This window comes from Medicago sativa, chromosome 2 (assembly GCF_051527215.1).
Source record: "Medicago sativa cultivar Bolivia chromosome 2, Bolivia_mono, whole genome shotgun sequence".
NCBI classification, from domain to species: domain Eukaryota; kingdom Viridiplantae; phylum Streptophyta; class Magnoliopsida; order Fabales; family Fabaceae; genus Medicago; species Medicago sativa.
Window position 1 is genome coordinate 81837450 of NC_140750.1, and position 19265 is coordinate 81856714.

Below are 19265 nucleotides of genomic sequence, written 5' to 3' on the forward strand. Positions count from 1 at the left end.
ACAATTGGGCAATTGCAAGCCTCCACATCAATGGCAAAAATGTCAGACACAAAGCTTATCCAACAATGGAGAAAGCAAAAGAAGCTTACAAGGCCTCCTACAAGGAAATGGCCATAGCAAAGGATGTTGGCCAACCATCAAAAATGGAATCTAAAAAGAAGGTTTCAGTAGGATCAATTATAAACCTCCAAACAGAAAAAAACAAGATAAAAACCATTGATGATTTCATGGAAAAATGGAGATGGCTAGCCAACTTCAAGGAAGAACTAGCAATTGAATGTTTTTATCCAGTTAATACCAAACATGGGGTAAAAGCTAATACAGTTCCAGGAATATCCAAGGAATTACTTAAAGAATTCTATGACTATGGAATGCTCAAGACTGTATATCTTGAGGAAAAAGAAGGTTATAGATTTCAAGAACTGGCTGATCTTCCAAAAGAGATCGGTGATACAGCAAAAAGATTTAATGACTTCCTTGCCAAAGGAAGAGAAATATTTCTCCAATTCGAACAAACATATCCATGGTTCGAAGAAGAAAATAATCAGATGGCTGTAAGACCAAGAACAGCTATAAAGATAGGTATCTCAAATAAAACCTATCTAGAACCAAATGCAACAAGTGTTGGATGGACATTAATCTCATTTGTTCAACAAATGAAGCGTTTTTATGACTATCTAATCAAATATGGGTCATCCATTACCAATTATAAAGTCTTATATGTCTCAGATTATTGTTTCATGGTCTGTGACTCAAAGAAAAAGGTCTCTACAGAGCACCTCAAACAAACACTTCAATTCGAAGAATTATTCTCAGGATTCGAAAATGGTCTCCATAGAATTCCAGACGAAGTACAGCAGGAATGTTGCCAATACTTTTCAACCTACAAAGGGCATATCTGTAAATGGTGTGCAAAAGACAAAGTGTCGGCAGAAGAAGACAAAATACCGACAACTTCAGCAACAAAAGATAAGGCTACAGAAAAAGCCTAGACACGCGTCATATAATTATCATGATGTAATAGTGAAACCTTATCATCTGAGTCAGATGGGGTCCACTTAGAGATAAGAATATTATCACTTTAGGTGATAATGCGTTTTCTTTTTCTTTGCGTGTTTCAATTGTTTTTCTTTTTTGCTGTCATGGATAAGGACAGGTGAACCACTTGTAAGTCCTTTCCTTCTATAAATAAGAGCCTCGATGCTCACTTGTAAAGGACGACTAAAATCAATGAAGTAAGTACCTTTAGTTTATGAAAAACATTGTGGGAAAGGGCTTCGCAGGATTTGAGGTTGTCATTACCAAATCGAAAGATTTTTAGTTTTCAATATCAATAATCGAAAGATTATTTCAAATTTCAAAGGATCGAAAGATCAGAACCATCAAGATCCAAGACAAAGTCAGGTATGATTTTAAATATTTTATAATTTTTACATGGAATATAGCATGATAAAAGAAAATTCATCTGATTTTATAGCAGATGTATTAACAGATCATATAGAAAAGGTAGATTTTACCTTAAAACCAGAAGAAAATTTTAAACAGAAAAATATTTTTTCTTTAATAAAAGAAAGACTATCTAGAGAAAATATTCTAAAATATGGAATGATGGTAGGAGAAGTTGCCATACCAATGGAATCAACAGACGGATCTGTTGTAATATCCTTGATTGATAATGAACAAATTAATAGTAGATTAAAACATCTATCGTTAGAAAAAAGACAGAAGATAAGATATATTCATATATCAACTATCCAAATAATCATATAAAGTACTTTTATGAAAGGAATAGATGCAGAACTAGAACTTCTTATCGAAGATGCTAGGATGAATGAAAAACATTCACTAATAACCCAAGGTGAGGGAAATTTAAAGTGTGGAAAATTAAAATTTGACATAAATTTACAGATAGGCTTAAGTCTAAATGATATAGATCTAGACAGATCTTTAGTAATTCATTATAAACTTAAGGACCAAACCCTTATGAGACCAGGAAACCATCCTTTTAGTATAAGTTATAAAATGAATTATGCATTAAGTAATTCTCATTACAGTATAGAATTTAGTGGAAAAGAAAAAATACAAATAGATGAACTATTTGCCCCACTAATAAAATTAGAATCACCAATTCTAAAACCACTAAAAAGGTCAAAATCAATTATGACTATAGAAAGAACACCTCTTCTAAAACAAGAAGAAAATACTAGTGAACCAAAGTTTCTACCAGCTAGAACTTCATTAGATAGTTATGAAAAAAGAAAGCTTAATAAAGCTTTATCAGAAATAAAAACTGAACTTTCAGGTATTAATAGAAAATTATAATGCCAGGAATAACAATAAAAAATGAACTAAAATTATTCAGAATAAAACTAGATGCCCTAGTTAACAAAATAGAAGAAAATTTCTTTAGAATAGAAATGAAGAACACAATTTGGGGAATCCATGATTTAATGATTTTACAAATTTCATATATAGATGAAATGATAAAAGAACTAGAAGAAACAGAAAATATTTCTGTTACACAAAAAGAAAGAGCCACAACTCTGTTATGGCCATCTCAAAAACTTTTTGAATTTGAACAATCATTAGAAAAAATTCTATAATGCCTGGTTTAGGTCTTATAACAGAATTAAAACTCTTTAAAGAAAGATTAGAGAACATAGTCTCTGATATAGAATATTATAACCAAAGAATTGTTCTAAGACAAATTCTTTTCCATTCTAAAGAATTAGTACAATATCATATAGAATATATTGAAGATTTTCTAGGAGATATAGAAGACTTAGAAAAACTAACAAATACACAAAAAGAAAGAGCTAAAACACTCTTAAAATCATTTCAAGGTTTAATTAAAATCGAACAAATGTTAAATCAAGTTCGAGAAAATTCCGCTGGCGATTCTGCCCACAACCTGGTATCAGAGCCAGTAATACAATCCTAAGGGATAAAAACAAAGCTGAAAATAAAAATTAATTTTTTTTAAAAAAAAAACTTTTAAAAATCGCTTTTTTAATAACCGGTTTAAAAAGATAAAAATAGAATGGAACAATCTGGTACATTAAAAAAACTTCAACGGACAAGATTTGTTGAAAGTCACATGACTTTTCCCGCCCAAAAGTCATGGAATCCTGGTCCAATTGCCCTAATTCGTCATTCTGCAGTTCAGAGCGTGACTGTGTATGATGTAAATCCGAAGAAGGCGTGTTGAAATGAACTATAAAGATATTTATTTGAGCCATATCAGGTAGTAAATGGATAAACCCTAGACATTTGAGTTTCAAACTTTAGTTCAACACATTTTGAAAGCTTAACTCATACCACTTATCCCAACTTGTTTAAGTCACTCTTTAACAATGACTAATTTTCATCAAGAAACTTGTGGAGTAGACAAGCTGAACTCTCCTCTTTCAACCAAATTTTTACTATATATTAACCGATCAAATTTCTCACCACTTATTTAAGAAGTCTAAATTTTTTAACATTTAAATCAATCTATTGTATGTTAATCATACCTATTTTAAAAAATAAAATCATATAAGAAAATAATTTGTGTATGTTCATCATACCTATTTTAAAAAATAGGCTTATAAATAGCAGTTTTCGCCCCCTAACTTTAACGAAGTTGCGATTTTGAACCCCTAAGAAAAAAAACTACAAAACCGCCCCTAAGTTTTGCAACTGTAGCAGTTTTGGCCCACAAGGCAAAAAAATAAAATAAAAAAATAACATGTGGCACCTCACTTAGGGTGCCACGTCAGCGTAGATCGAGTCAAAATTGGTCTTGGGGACAAAACTGTCACAGGTGCAAAACTTAGGGGGCGGTTTTGTAGTTTTTTTCTTAGAGGGCTAAAATCGCAACTTTGGGAAATTTAGAGGGCTAAAACTGCTATTAAGCCAAAAAAATAAAATCATATAGGAAAATATTGATTAATATTTTACGTTGATAGGACATCGCAATTAGTCTCATAAACATAACACCATATTTCCTTTTTTTTAAGAAAAAAAAAAAACACTATCTCTTTTTTTTTGAAAGAAAAAGACTATATTTCTAACTTGTCTGTCTCTTTCATAAGATTATTTTCGGTCCAGTCATTCATAAGATTATCATAAGGCTTTTTTTTGGTACAATATTATCATTAGACTTTTTTTTTATAAAAACAAAATAAATCAATTTCTTTTTTATTTTTACCAGCAGAAAGATGAATACGTAAGTGCCCGTCTTTCCGCCATTTATATTGCGCTAACGCAGGTAGATTATCAACAAAATTTTACAGAAATTTTGTGTGTAAATTACAAACTATATTTTTAAAACTCTAATCTCCTTTGCAAATGCTCACTTGTTATTTTTTTTTTTTTTAACTTTGTTTCACGCTTGTACACTGGTTCACTGAGTTGCGTCTGTAATGAGTGAATATATGTCATGGTAGTTTAGGATTGGTTCACTTGGTCTGTTATTATCATGATATACTCCTCGTTCGGGTTATACATGGGTCGTGTCTCATACCCTAGTCGGTAATAATAATAATACTTGGTCTGTAATAATAATAATAATATTTTATTATATATTTATTATTGGAACAAAAATCTAATAGCATCTTTCTGACCTAACCTAACCCGCAAGTCTACTCAGTCACTCCCTTTTGCAACCACCGCCGGCACTCTCTCAATGGCTGCAGCAACAGATTTATATCTACCTGATGAGTGTTGGGAACACATCTTCAAATTCTTGAACTGTTACGGAGGCCACTATTACAACACCTACTTGGAGTCTCTCTCCATTGTCTCAAAACAGTTTCTCTCCATCACCAATCGTCTCAGATCATCACTCATAATCCATGACGCCACCCACCCTTTCCTCGGTCGATTCTTCCAAAGGTTCCCCAACCTCACCCTCGTGTGCTTTTATTGCTTCATGCAATTCATACAAACAAATCATAATTCTAATTTTTTGATGGATTTTGTTGTAAGTCCTCAATTAAAATTGAAGTATCTCCATTTGCCTAGAAATTATTGGTTAAGAAATAAACACATCAAAATGTTCCCTTCCATTTTTCCCAATTTGCAATTACTTGATCTGAGCTATTGTTGTTACATATCCAGAGAAGGTATTTGTGAAGTTTTAAAGAGATGTTGTAAGATTAGACATTTGAACTTAACATGCTGTTGTGGAGTGAAGTTGCGTCGAATGAACTTTGAAGCTCCCAAACTAAAGGTGTTGTATTTGTCACAAATGCTAGTTGATGATGACGAATTGTATGTGATCTCAAAGAGTTGTCCTAATCTTTTGCAACTGGATCTTGAACATTTTCGTTTGGTTACCGATAAAGGCTTGAAGCATGTGTTAGAAAACTGCACACAACTGAGAGAGCTCAATTTGAGAAATTGTCATAATGTGCATCGTGATGTTCTTGCCTCATTGATACTTTCAAGGCCATCATTGAGAAAGTTAACAATTCCATATGGTTATTGTTGTTAATTGAACAAGAAAACAGTTGCAGGAAATGAACAAGACAAAGGAGAAATAACTGCTTTCATTCATATAATTTTTCTGATAAAAAACAAACAGAACACACACTATGTTTTACATAGTTTGACAATACTAAAAACTTCCAATAACTACCACAATACAACACAATTAATTAAAGAAAACTGAACAGCAGTTACTAAAATAAAATAACCAACACATAATACATAAAAGTCTTCACATCAGCAGTCCTAAGCATGATATTTAACACTCCTCCTTGCTTTAGGAGCTGCAAACACCAAGCTTTGATCTCATATCTTCAAACTTGATAGTTGATAAGGGCTTTGTTAAGATATCAGCATTTTTCTCTTCTGTTTTGCAATAAACAAGAGTAATGACACCATCCTTCTGCACTTCCCTCAAGAAAAACAATTTGATGTTGAAATGCTTGGTTTTTCCGTGAAAAACTGGATTATGAGAAATAGCTATTGCAGCTTGATTATCAACAAAGATCTTAGTGGCTTCTTTGTGGTCAAGATGAAGGTCACTCAATATCTTTCTCAGCCACATAGCTTGATTAACAGCAGCCGTTGCAGCAATAAACTCCGCTTCAGCAGTTGATTGAGCCACTGTTTCTTGTTTTTTCGAACTCCAAGAGAAAACACTAGAACCAAGTGTGAAACAATAGCCAGAAGTGCTTTTCATATCATCAGCAGAACCTCCCCAATCGCTGTCTGAAAAACCAATCAGCTTGAATTCATTGCTTTTGGTAAATTTAATGCCAAAATCACATGTTCCTTTCACATATCTAAGCACCCTCTTTGCTGCCTTGAGATGACATTCACTTGCACAATGCATAAACCGAGACAAAATGCTTACCGCATTCAAAATATCAGGCCGTGTGGCTGTCAGATACATCAAACAACCGATCAGACTTCTAAAATATGCTTGATCAATCTTTTCAGTTCCATCTTCTTTGCAAAGCTTCTCTTTTGAATTCATTGGAATGCTCATTTCTCTGCATTCTTCAAGTTTAAACTTTTTCAAAATTTCTTTTGCGTATTTCTTTTGACAAATGAATATTTCATCCTTGCTTTGCTTGATTTCCATTCCAAGAAAATAAGTCATTAATCCAAGATCTGTCATCTCAAATTCCTTCATCATTTCCAATTTAAATTCATCAATCAATGTTGCATTATTTCCTGTCACCAAAATATCATCAACATAGAGAGAAACAACAAGAATATCAACCTCATTGTGTTTGATGTAAAGGGTAGACTCAGACAAGCTTTTCACAAAGCCCAAAGTCAGCAGATGATTATCAATTCTGCTGTACCAAGCTCTTGGTGCCTGCTTCAATCCATAAAGAGCCTTCTTAAGAAGATAAACCTTGTCTTCTTCCCCTTTCTTCATAAAGCCTTCAGGCTGTTCAACATAAATTTCTTCTTGCAAGAAACCATTTAAAAAGGCTGATTTAACATCCAACTGGTATACTTTCCAACCCTTTTGGGCTGCAACAGCAAGTAGCATCCTGATGGTGTCTAGCCTGGCCACTGGCGCAAATGTATCAGAGTAGTCCACTCCAAAAATCTGAGCATAACCTTTAACAACTAGCCTTGCCTTGAACTTGTTGATGGAGCCATCAGCATTGAGCTTAGTTTTGAAAACCCACTTGACGCCAATGACTTTCCTATCTTGAGGTCTGTCAACAAGCTGCCATGTATTATTTTTCTCAATCATGTGCAACTCCTCCTCCATTGCAACCATCCAATTTTTATCCAGTTTTGCTTCTTCAAAACCAGCAGGCTCACAAACAGCAATGTTGCATCTTTGATAAACATCAGAAAGTAATCTTGTTCCCCTGACAGGAACGTCATCTACCATTTCATTTTCCCAATCTTCAATGTTCTCATCAATCTGGAGTTTTGGATTTTTAGAAATTACCTCCATCTCCTTTGTGTCATCCCAGTTCCACTCTTCATCTTCCATAAAATGCACATCTCTACTTACAATAATTTTACCATTTTGTGGCTGGAAAATTTTATAAGCTTTTGCAACGGAACTGTAGCCAATAAAAATGCCTGGTAGAGCTCTTTTGTCTAGTTTATCTCTCTTGATTTGTGGAACATGAGTAAAGCACAAACATCCAAATATTTTAAGGAAATTCAGGGAGGGTTTATAACCATACCAAGCCTCAAATGGCGTCTTATCCTTTACTGCTCTTGTAGGAAGCCTATTTTGCAAATAAACAGCAGTGTTTGCCGATTCCGCCCAAAATTGCTTTGGCAAGTTCTTCTCATGCAGCATACATCGGGTCATCTCCAATATAAATCTGTTTCTTCTTTCACTAACTCCATTTTGTTGTGGAGTGTATGGAACAGTCAACTGATGATGAATGCCAGCGTCATCACAGAATCGATCAAATGCTTCAGAAGTATACTCTTTGCCATTGTCTGATCTGAGAGCTTGAATTTTACAACCACTTTCATTCTCCACTCTTGCTTTGAATTTCCAAAATACTTGTGCTACCTCTGACTTGTGCTTCAGAAAGAAGATCCAACACATACGAGTAAAATCACCAATGAATATAGCATAATAAAGACTACCATTCAAAGAAGATGTTCTTTGTGGGCCTGCAATGTCAGTATGAATTAATTGCAACTTCTTTGTTGCTCTCCAAGTTGTCTTTGGAAATGGTTTCCTGCTTTGCTTTCCAAACTGACAAGCCTTGCAATTTGAAATATGGTCATCAAGTTCTGGAATGTCATTTGCCATCTCCTTGGATTTCAACTGCAGCAGACCTTGATGATGATAATGTCCGAGCCTTTTGTGCCATAAGTCTGTGACATTTTCTTTCATTTGAAAAGCAATTTGCTCCTCCTCCAATGGATTTAGAGCAAAACTTTTTCCTCTCATTTTTACTTTGAAAATGTCTTTGCCATTACTATCTTTAATCAAGCAGCTTTCATTTTCAAACAACACTTTATAACCTCTTTCAATTAATTGCCCAACACTTAACAAATTCTGATCAATTTCAGGGACGTACAACACATCAGAAATTAACTTTGTACCTGAATAGGTTGAGATTGCTATTGTTCCTTTTCCTTTCACAGCAATGTAATTGCCATTTCCAACCCGAACTTTTGTTGAGTTTGCATTGCTTAGTTCCCTGAATAAATCTTTGTTATGTGTCATGTGGTTGGTACAACCACTATCAATCAGCCAATTCTCACTTGATTCGATGCTAGAGAAACATGTTGCAACGAATAAGTGATCCTCCTCTTCCTCTTGATCAACAACCTTTGCCTCATCATTATGTTGTTGATTCCTATTTTTACAAATAACAACTTCATGTCCCATTTGATTACACTTGGTACACTTAGCATCAGGTCTTCTCCAACATCTAAAGGGTGGATGGCCTTTCTTTCCACAATGTTGACATGGAGGATAAGATTTTCTTCGATTTACATTCTTTTCTGTTGCATTGGCTGATGTTGATCCCACATTATCCTGCTTGGCTGTTAATGCTCCTTCAAGTGTTGTTTCCTCTCTCATCAATCTTCTCTGTTCTTGTGCCTTCAATGCATTAAGCAATTCTGCTAAAGAAATTTTTGAGAAATCTTTGGTATTCTCCAAAGTAGTGATGGTTGCTTCATATCTTTCGGGTACCGTTACAAGAATTTTTTCAACAATTCTTGAGTCAGAGAATTCTGATCCCAAAAGTCTCACATTGTTTGCAATGTTGAGAAGTTTGTCAGAGTAATCTTGAATCGTCTCAGAATCCTTCATTCTTTGAAGTTCGAATTCCCGGATCAGGTTCAGGACTTGCATGCCTTTAATTCTTTCATCACCTTCATATTCTTTCTTGAGATAATCCCATATCTCCTTTGCTGATTTCAAGGACATGATTCTTGTGAAAATAGTGGTTGAGACAGCAGCAAACAAGCAGGCCTTTGCCTTTGCCTTCTTTGTCTTTTTTTCCTTTTGCATTTTTATTTGTGCCATGGTGGGATTGTTTGGAAGTACAGGAATTTCATAATCTTCTTCCACTGCTTCCCACAAATCCAAAGCTTCCAAATATGCCTCCATACGCACTGCCCAAAGTTGGTAGTTACTTCCGTCGAACACCGTCGGAGCGATGCCGGAGAGACTTGCTTCGGTTTCCATGACGTTAAACGCACACAGATCCCTTAGAATAGGGCTCTAGATACCAATTGTTGTTAATTGAACAAGAAAACAGTTGCAGGAAATGAACAAGACAAAGGAGAAATAACTGCTTTCATTCATATAATTTTTCTGATAAAAAACAAACAGAACACACACTATGTTTTACATAGTTTGACAATACTAAAAACTTCCAATAACTACCACAATACAACACAATTAATTAAAGAAAACTGAACAGCAGTTACTAAAATAAAATAACCAACACATAATACATAAAAGTCTTCACATCAGCAGTCCTAAGCATGATATTTAATAGTTATCCTTTCATCAGTCACCAAGAGATGAAACTCTTATCGCGTCAACGTCAAGGATGCATTGTTTGCTAGTATTCTAAAATTGCTTCATTGTAGTTTGAACTCTTAAATGTAAGATGTTTTTTTACTTTAAATTTATTTCTATTGAGATATTACTTTGTTTTAAATGTAAACTTACAAATGTTTATTTACTCATCAATTTGAGCTTGATAATTCCCTAAGTAATGCTAGCGGTTAAGTATTATATTATGCGCGCAGTTTTAAATTGTATTGTTTTTCATGACTTTTCCTTGTGTCATACACATTGCAGCCCTCATAAGCAGCATTGGTTTTACATGCATAACTGTAGCACACTTTTCTCCTTTCCTATAGTTCCTACCAACTTTGAAGAATCAATTTATATTACTTCTTTTTGGAAAAAACTTACAATCAATCAAATGGGCTTAGCACATCAGCTGCCTGATATCATGCTCACACGGAGAGTGAGGGACGATGTGTGTGAGGGTATTCAGTTGTAGGGGTATGGGGAGGGAGGAAGGAGGGATCATTGTGAGAACTATTTTTTTCTCTTCGGTGGAGAATTTTGTTTTCAGAATAGGAGCTTGATTCTGTGAGCATTAATATTCATCCTTTAGTAGTTATCTTTTTTACTTACAGTAAATAATATACTCTTGTTTTTCATCAATGATATAATTTCTCTGTTAATTGTTATTGTGGAATTTGGGTTTGCATCGTAATATAAACGTAGATTGCATATTCTACTTTAGACCAAGGGTTTATTTATGTGTTTTCGCAGAGAGTTTTCTGTTTTCAAAAGTGGAAGTCCCTAGTTAATTCTACAGGCAACAACAGGGTGTAAACTGAAATTGATGGTTTGCCAATGTAGTCCTTCTAACTGTCCATTTTTTCTAATGTTTGCTTGATGGTTTGCCGTTTATTGTTCATTGTGCCGAAAGTTTTATGGAAAATTGACATTTTTCTATTGATTCCTACATCTTTGATGAAAATAAGTAATTTTGTGTTAATATCTTACCATGCCAACCAGAAATCTTCTATTTCTTATTGTGCTTGTTAATTATGAAATTATGCTTTGTTTGATATTGATTCTAGAAAGTTATTGACTAACTATTATTCTTTTCTACTTGTATTTGGAGTGTTAAATTAATTTTATTTGGTCGCTGCCGTGCCGAGTGTCTTAAATGTTGCGTGAAAGCACTTGGGAGCATATGCTGCATGCTGGCTTTTGATGATGCAAAACGCAAATATGCACATGTAGGAGCTCCATTAAAATTTAAATGATGCTACATTGTAAAGGCTGGTACATTGTAAAGGCTTATAACGACTTATCTTATTATGTTCCTCTATGGATGCCGCTATTGCCAATATTTTATGGATGTTGCTTGATTGAATCTAGATGTTGCCAAGCTTTTTACGGATGCTGTTGTTGTTGGCAGACTTCGATGTGTAGGTTTATAGGAGAGATAATATAGTAGGAAGCTCATAGGTAATGAATGGTAATGGATTCTATTTTCCTGAGTACTGTTTGGTGTGTTCTGAGTATTTTATTTAAGGGTGGGTTGCTGAATTACTGATGGTGTGTTATCCGGTTGGTTTTTGCATCACCTGCAGATATATTAGTATTAGGAGTAGCTTTAGTGTAGGTTGAATTCTGTATTGAGCTCTATGGTATGAGTTTTTGACAACTCTTGTCATTGTATTTGGTTTTGACAATTTGGGTGTCTAGCACATGATAGAGTAGTCCCTTTGCAATTTTGCTGTTGGGATTTTTTGCAAATATCTCGTATTAGCGGAGGGGGATGCATGAACAAGGTCTTTAATGGATAAACAAGTCGAAATTTCAGAACAAAGGTCGCAAACTACCCTTTGCGTCCCTATCTATAATGGGTACTGCAGGGTCTAATTCTCTGTGGCCATACAGATGCATACGAGATTATCCATCTCGAGTTCTCTTACAAGGTGGCATTGTGTTATGTTCTCTTACAAGCTGAGCTTACATTGTTGGTCATAATCTAAAAGGGATGGTTCTTGTAGCTCTCTTTTGTTATCTCCTGCAAAATTCGTTTTTGTGTTTCACCAGGATGTTTCTCTTCTATTATATCTGCATTAAAAAAACTTGAATTTGTGGACTCCATATAAAAATGCATTATATGTTATTGTGTGTGAGACGGAAGCATCAATTTGTGTGCATGAGTCCCGATGAATTTGGTCTGGTTGTGGCGACTTGATTCTTGATTATTGGGGTCTCTTATTTTAGCTATTACTTTCGTCATTCACTGCTTGCTAGTATTGATGTTTAAAAATATTTTGTTGATTTAAGTTGGTGCAATCTTGTTCATATTATTGACTGCTCAAAATATATTTTTTCATAATTTGTACTATGAACTGAATTGAAATTTATGACTCCTTTTGACACAGGGAAGGAATTCAAAATCCATTAGAAGACATTTGAAGGACATAAAGTAAATTAAAGATGTAAATGCAACTTTGGTTTGGTTTTGGGGAATCTTGTTGATGTACATGTCGAAGAATTTGCTTGGCAGCTAAAATCAGCATTTGTTGGATCTAACTTGGTTTCTCATGTTTGATGTTTTCTTCTACTATTTAATTTTTTAAACTTTTTATGCTTGGTGCTTTTTATTTATGTATTTCAAACTCCCTTAGCTTGGTTATTGACTAAATTAACTTTCTGAAATCATATCCAAGCTCTGTTATTCATTGTCCAGAACAATTTCTTGTAGCAGAGGGAAGTACCCAAGAAAAGAGTTGTATTAAACATGATATGCATGAGTCCAATTGATCTCTTTATTACATTAGCTAAAACTTATTTTTTCTTATTCGTTTCTATCATAACAAGATGGTCTTTGCCTAGGCTAAGAATGGATCAATTATTAAATCTTTGGATGGAAATTTCTTTTACCTATTTCTCTCGGTAATCTATTATTAACAACTTCGTCTCAATTGTTTTCACTGTAAAAGATTTATTTTCAATATTCATAACTTGTCTCAAATAAGAGAAAGAAATAAAACAAAAATATTCATAGATATTTACGATATGTTCCTTATGGTAACTGGGTTCATGAATTATGGTCAACAAACAGTCCGAGCTGCAAGGTACATTGGTCAAAGTTTCATGATTATCTTATCTCACGCAAATCGTTTACCTGTAACTATTCAATATCCTTATGAAAAATTAATCACATCGGAACGTTTCCGCGGTCGAATCCATTTTGAATTTGATAAATGCATTGCTTGTGAAGTATGTGTTCGTGTATGTCCTATAGATTTATCCGTTGTTGATTGGAAACTGGAAACTGATATTCGAAAGAAACGATTGCTAAATTACAGTATTGATTTCGGAATCTGTATTTTTTGTGGTAACTGTATTGAGTATTGCCCAACAAATTGTTTATCAATGACCGAAGAATATGAACTTTCAACTTATGATCGTCACGAATTGAACTATAATCAAATTGCTTTGGGCCGTTTACCAATGTCAGTAATTGATGATTATACAATTCGAACAATTCAAATAAATTAAAAAAAGAGAATTTTTTATAATTAAAAATTATTTTTATTCTTATAAAATAAATATAAAATAAAAAAGAAAATCAGATTTTATATTTTTGTTTTAATATAGTTTCAAACTAATCTTTAGTATAAAGACTGGAATGACATTGATTATCTAACTGTAACTATATATCAATCAATTCAAACTCCTTAGGATTTTTTTTCAATGCAAAAAAAAAATTAAGTATATAAATTTTTTTTCCTGGTCATATCAATACGGTCATGAAATTTCGATTTCTTTGTCTTTTTTTTTTTTACATATAATGGATTTGCCTGAAACGCTATGGTTATTGACTAAATTAACTTTCTGAAATCATATCCAAGCTTTGTTATTCATTGTCCAGAACAATTTCTTGTAGCAGAGGGAAATACCCAAGAAAAGAGTCGTATTAAACATGATATGCATGAGTCCAATTGTTCCAATGTCACCACTAGCACATAAAAAGTTGTTAGTATTAAACATATAAAAGGTAGGGAAGACCTTCGGAGACACGAATCCGAAAGTTTCCGATCTAGAACCTTTTTTTGCCACTATATCAAGCATTTGAAGTTCATGAAATATGTTTATAAATTATAGTTACTAATTGTGCATCAGATTGTTTGTTTTATGGATTATGATATTATTCATTGTTTAGCGAACATAAAAAATGAAAATCTGTCACAAACAAATAAAAAAGTCTCTCCCAAACTACATCTTTACTTCTATCCTTTCTTCCAAGTTCCAACTTAATCTTGCTTTGAAGAGGCACATACACTTACTTGGGATCCAAGTAAGAAAAACACTTAAATTATGATTGTTCCTATGAAAATTTTGGGCATGTGTGGAATGTGGAGGTGACAGTGATTAACTGGGGGAAGGACTGAATTTTAAGTGATTAAATTTTGCAGCGTCGATTTAAAATAATTAAGGATTATAGGGATCAAAATTCAAACACGCCCTATTTGCAGGGGTTATAAGTGTAAATAAGCCTTTTTTAAATTCAATAATTTAAAATTTTTAAAAGCATCTATGTATCAAGTACATATATATGTTTACAATTTTCTTTAAAAAAAATGTTTACAATTTATGACTTTGAGAGAGAAAATAATGTTCACAAACAAGAGTAAAAGAAAAATAATATATTGGAAACACATGTGGTTTCTATGGTGAGGGCTCAATTAAGTCCCTCAACTGTGGACCAAAATACATATGCCATCAAATTTAATTGAAATAAAATGAGATTATCTACATGTTTCCACACATAATATTACTCCTATCATCATCACTGAAACACAACTGCAGATCAGTTAGAAAAGTTAGATCTTCCAAATTGTCTTTAAATTCACAAAAATCCAAACCTCGGTGCTTAGTCTCTTGATATCTTTTGGTGTAAGAGTTTCAATTGTTGTTGCTCCAATAACATAACATGTATTCTCAATTAAAAACAAAAAAGTGTTTTCTTATGTCCACCAAGGGGAAATAATTGTAATCTTAAAAGATTTTTGAGTAGCCTCAATGTTTGTGTGCATTCATATGAACTTTTGTCTAATATTTTTTCTATGAATTTGAAATTTTTTAACATACACATATTAAATCTCCATTTTATTGGACATTTTTTCAACGACAACAGTAGCACTAAATAAATATCCAAATTCTCTTTCTTCTTTAAGTACTTAATAAAACATTTTACTAGTTGTACCAAAAAAAAAACATTTTACTAGTTATATAGTTACAACAATACAAATACCTTTTTTTATAAACTTGTACTAAAAGAATCCCAACAAACTCAACATTTTATAAAAATATATTAATTAAAAGGAAAAGTTATGATTACTATAATGGAAAGAGAATGATACTACTAAGGAATGAAAAAAAATTGACAGATTGACAAAGGCTTGTACAATGAGATATTTTTTATTGATGGTTCAACAGACTAAGCACAAAAAGAATATAGAGTTAAAATGATGAAGATATATTAAAGTGATCAAGAGGTATTTAAAAGTAATTTTAGCGATATAATTACGCATTGTGTACACCTGCTCTGCACTGATCTTACGGACTCTCATGTTAAGTTTATTATGAGACAAGCAAACAAAGTTGCTCATAGTTTAGCTCAGACGACTTTTTCAGAAGCTAGTTTCCGTGTTTATTCTAACATCCCAACATGTATTGAATCTATTATCATTAATGAAATGCATTAATCTTCTTTCTCTAAAAAAAAAGTATTAAAATGGTATTAAAATGATTAAAAAAAACATAATTAATATACTATTGGTTTTCCTTATTCCTCATGTATTAAATATGACTCTTGGAGTCATGTATGTTTTTTTAGTAAGCTTGGAGTCATGTATGTTACTCACCAAGAACATTAATAACTACATGTACACACAACCAACATATCTCTCTCATTCTTCATGTGTTATATTCATGCATGATGTGTAGGAATGAAAATTATATGTTAGAAATACGAAATGAGAGTAAATTCTAATACCTATTATATTTATGCATTGTGATTTGTGTATCTACTTATCTATCATATAATTGAGTTTTTTTTTTTTAAATAATCGCATACAATTTTATAAAATTTTATTATTTTATTGATAAATTATAAATTTGAGGATTGTCGACATTAATTATTTGTTTTATATCTCATTTGTCTTTATCTAATCTCTTTTATTTCTTCTTTTGATTTCTTTCTTCTATAGTTGCACACATACGTAAAAATAAGAACACTTCAGCGAACATACACGAACCTTGCTATTAAAGGTGTTCATATCTCTAGTTTCTGAATTAAACACACATATATTCCTTCTTTATTGTTGTAGACTAATATAGTGTTGGTATTTGACGGAGGAAGAACATATAACTCATTAAATTAATTATATAACAAATCAAAATATATAAGAATTTGATGAGTTCTTCTGTTTTTCATTCACTGAATAACAAAACTATATTAATCTACAATAATAAGGAAAAAATATACACTAATACTTTTAATATAACTTTATGTTCTTTCTCTCTCTTTCCTTCAAAAAGGATATAACTTTTTGAGTTGAACACACTTACACTTACGTCCAAATGTAAACACCACTTATAATCCTTAATATAATTCTTTCAAAAAAAATCCTTAATATAATTTTTCAAACAAAAAACCTAAAACTTATTATATAATATATAATCACTATCGACCAATTTCAATAAAAAGATACATATTTTAATCCATACATTATTTTTCTTTTACTTGTTTGTAAACATTATTTTCACTCAAGTCATGTATTGTAAACAAATATATGTACTTTGTACATAGAAAGGCTTGTTAAAAAATTTAAATTATTTTCCTCAAAAAAAAAATATTGTATATATTTAACAAATGGCAAGAATAAAACTTACAAAAATATAGAAAGTGTGACAGAATAAAGTAACAACAAAAAACAGCATTTTTTTAAGGATTATAGCAGGTTCTTATTGTTATTTTGGTAAAAATCCATGTTCTATTATTTAAAATGAAACAAACATTTTTTTTATGTGTTTTGTTGTAATAACCTATTTAAATCATGCATGTGGATGAACGACATGCATGCATAAGTCTAAAACAAATTATACTTTTCTCTATGTATGACGTATAACTTTATTTTTACTATATATAACTTTTATGTAACGATACATTCAAACATTTGACCAATGAAATGTTAAGTTGAGTGTTTGTTCAATGTAGCGTTAACCCAAAACAAATCAACATAATGAAAAAATAATTACTAGTTGATTTAGTGAATATTGGGAACGAAATAAATTGGATGTAGTTTTTCAAAAAAAAATAAATAAATAATCAAAAGTGAGTTATCTTACGTAATAGAATAACATAGATCACCCAATTATCTATATCAATTTGAATTCGGGTATCAAAATCAATAGCATCTCTCGTAGTTTTAGCTCAAATAAACCTTTGTTAGAAAGTTGAAATAGACCTTTGTCAAAGTATGAACTTTTACGCCGTTAAAGTGTCCAGTTAGCATGCACAAGAGAACTGATGACAAGTTCGATAAAGTATGTCTAAATATATACAAGAAAGAAAAGAAACGGGTTCCCTTGTAAAATCTTAGAAAGGATAACGTGCTAAGAACTGGTTTAGCATGGAGATTTGTAGTAATTGTAGTTTCAGACAAAGTTAAAATGCCCCTGGAGAGATATAATGGTTATCGAATAAAATTTCATTTTTATTAATGTATGTTTCTATATATTGGTAAGCTCGGATCACAATGAAGGCTTGAAGTTTGTTATACCATGTAACCCTAAAAAAAAAAAAAAACCAACTAATCAATAACATTGCATTCAATTTGACAACAAATTGTCGGATTGACAATGTAACATAAAACAAATTGTTGCTTGTTAAAAAAAAAACATAAAACAAATTGTCACATACAAAAATGTAACGTAAAAAAGGTTGCAAACTACCCTTTGCGGATCTATAATCGGTACTGCATGGTCTGATTCTTTTTGGCCATACAGATGCATAAGTGATTATCCATTTAGAGTTCTCTTGCAAGATGTCATTGTGTTATGTTTTAGAACCTATTCTGTTTGGTTTTATTTGTTTGTGTTACCCAGCTGAGTTGACATTGTTGTTCATAATGCTGCTGATTAAAGTTGGTGCAATCTTGCTCATATTATGGACTGCTCAAAATATAGTTTTTAGTTATTTGTACTATGAAGTGAATTGAAATTTGTACTATTATTGTGTGCCAAACGAAAGCATCACTTCTTGTTGTTGGTTGATTCTTATCTTGTCCTCAAGGGCACAAGTTAACATTTCCCTTCATTTTATTATTTTGTCGGCATTTATTTCCAGCTAGTGGTGATGTTTAAATATGTTGCTGATCTAAATTGGTGCAGTCTTGTTCATATAATATATTGTAATTATATGTTATTAGTGGTTTTTCATAATTTGTACTATGAACTGATTTGAAATTTATGATTCCTTCGACACAGGGCAGGAATTCAAAATCCATTGGAAGACTTTGAAGGACCTGAAGGAAATTAAAGATGTAAATGCAACTTTGGGTTGTTTTGCATTAGGGGAATCTTGTTGATGTGGATGTCAAAGAGTTTGGCAGGCAGCTAAAATTAGCATTTGTTGGATCTAACTTGGTTTCTCATGTTTGATGTTTTCTTCTACTGTTTAATTTTTGAAACATTTTATGTTTGGTGCTTTTTATTTATGTATTTCAAACTCCCCTAGCTTGGTTATTGACTAAATTAACTTTCTGAAATCATATCCAAGCTTGGTATTCATTGTTCAGAACAATTTCTGGTAGCAGAGGGAAATATTTTGCTTGTAAACTCCAGATTGCATGAGATCCTGTCAACACCCAAGAAAGAGAAGTTATTAGTATAGTTGTTGGTATTAAACATATTCTATATTTCAATAAAATGCTCTATTACTTATTTAAAAACATAACAAACAACTAAATCCAATATACATCCCTACCTGAGCCCAGCTCCAAATTTTGATTTTAGTCCCTAAAAAATAAAGTGAGATGTTTTCATCCTCACTAATTTGTAGCACATAGAAACATTCATCAATGGAAAGTTAAAATAGATGATTTCATCTAAATGTTGCTTGGTATATAGGTATCCTTGACCAACTTGAATAAAGACCACCTTAACATATAATGGTGCTTTACCTAACAAGCAAAAGACTGATCAAGATTTCATGCTTTGAAAAGGTGCTAGTCAAATACAATACAAGGCTCCC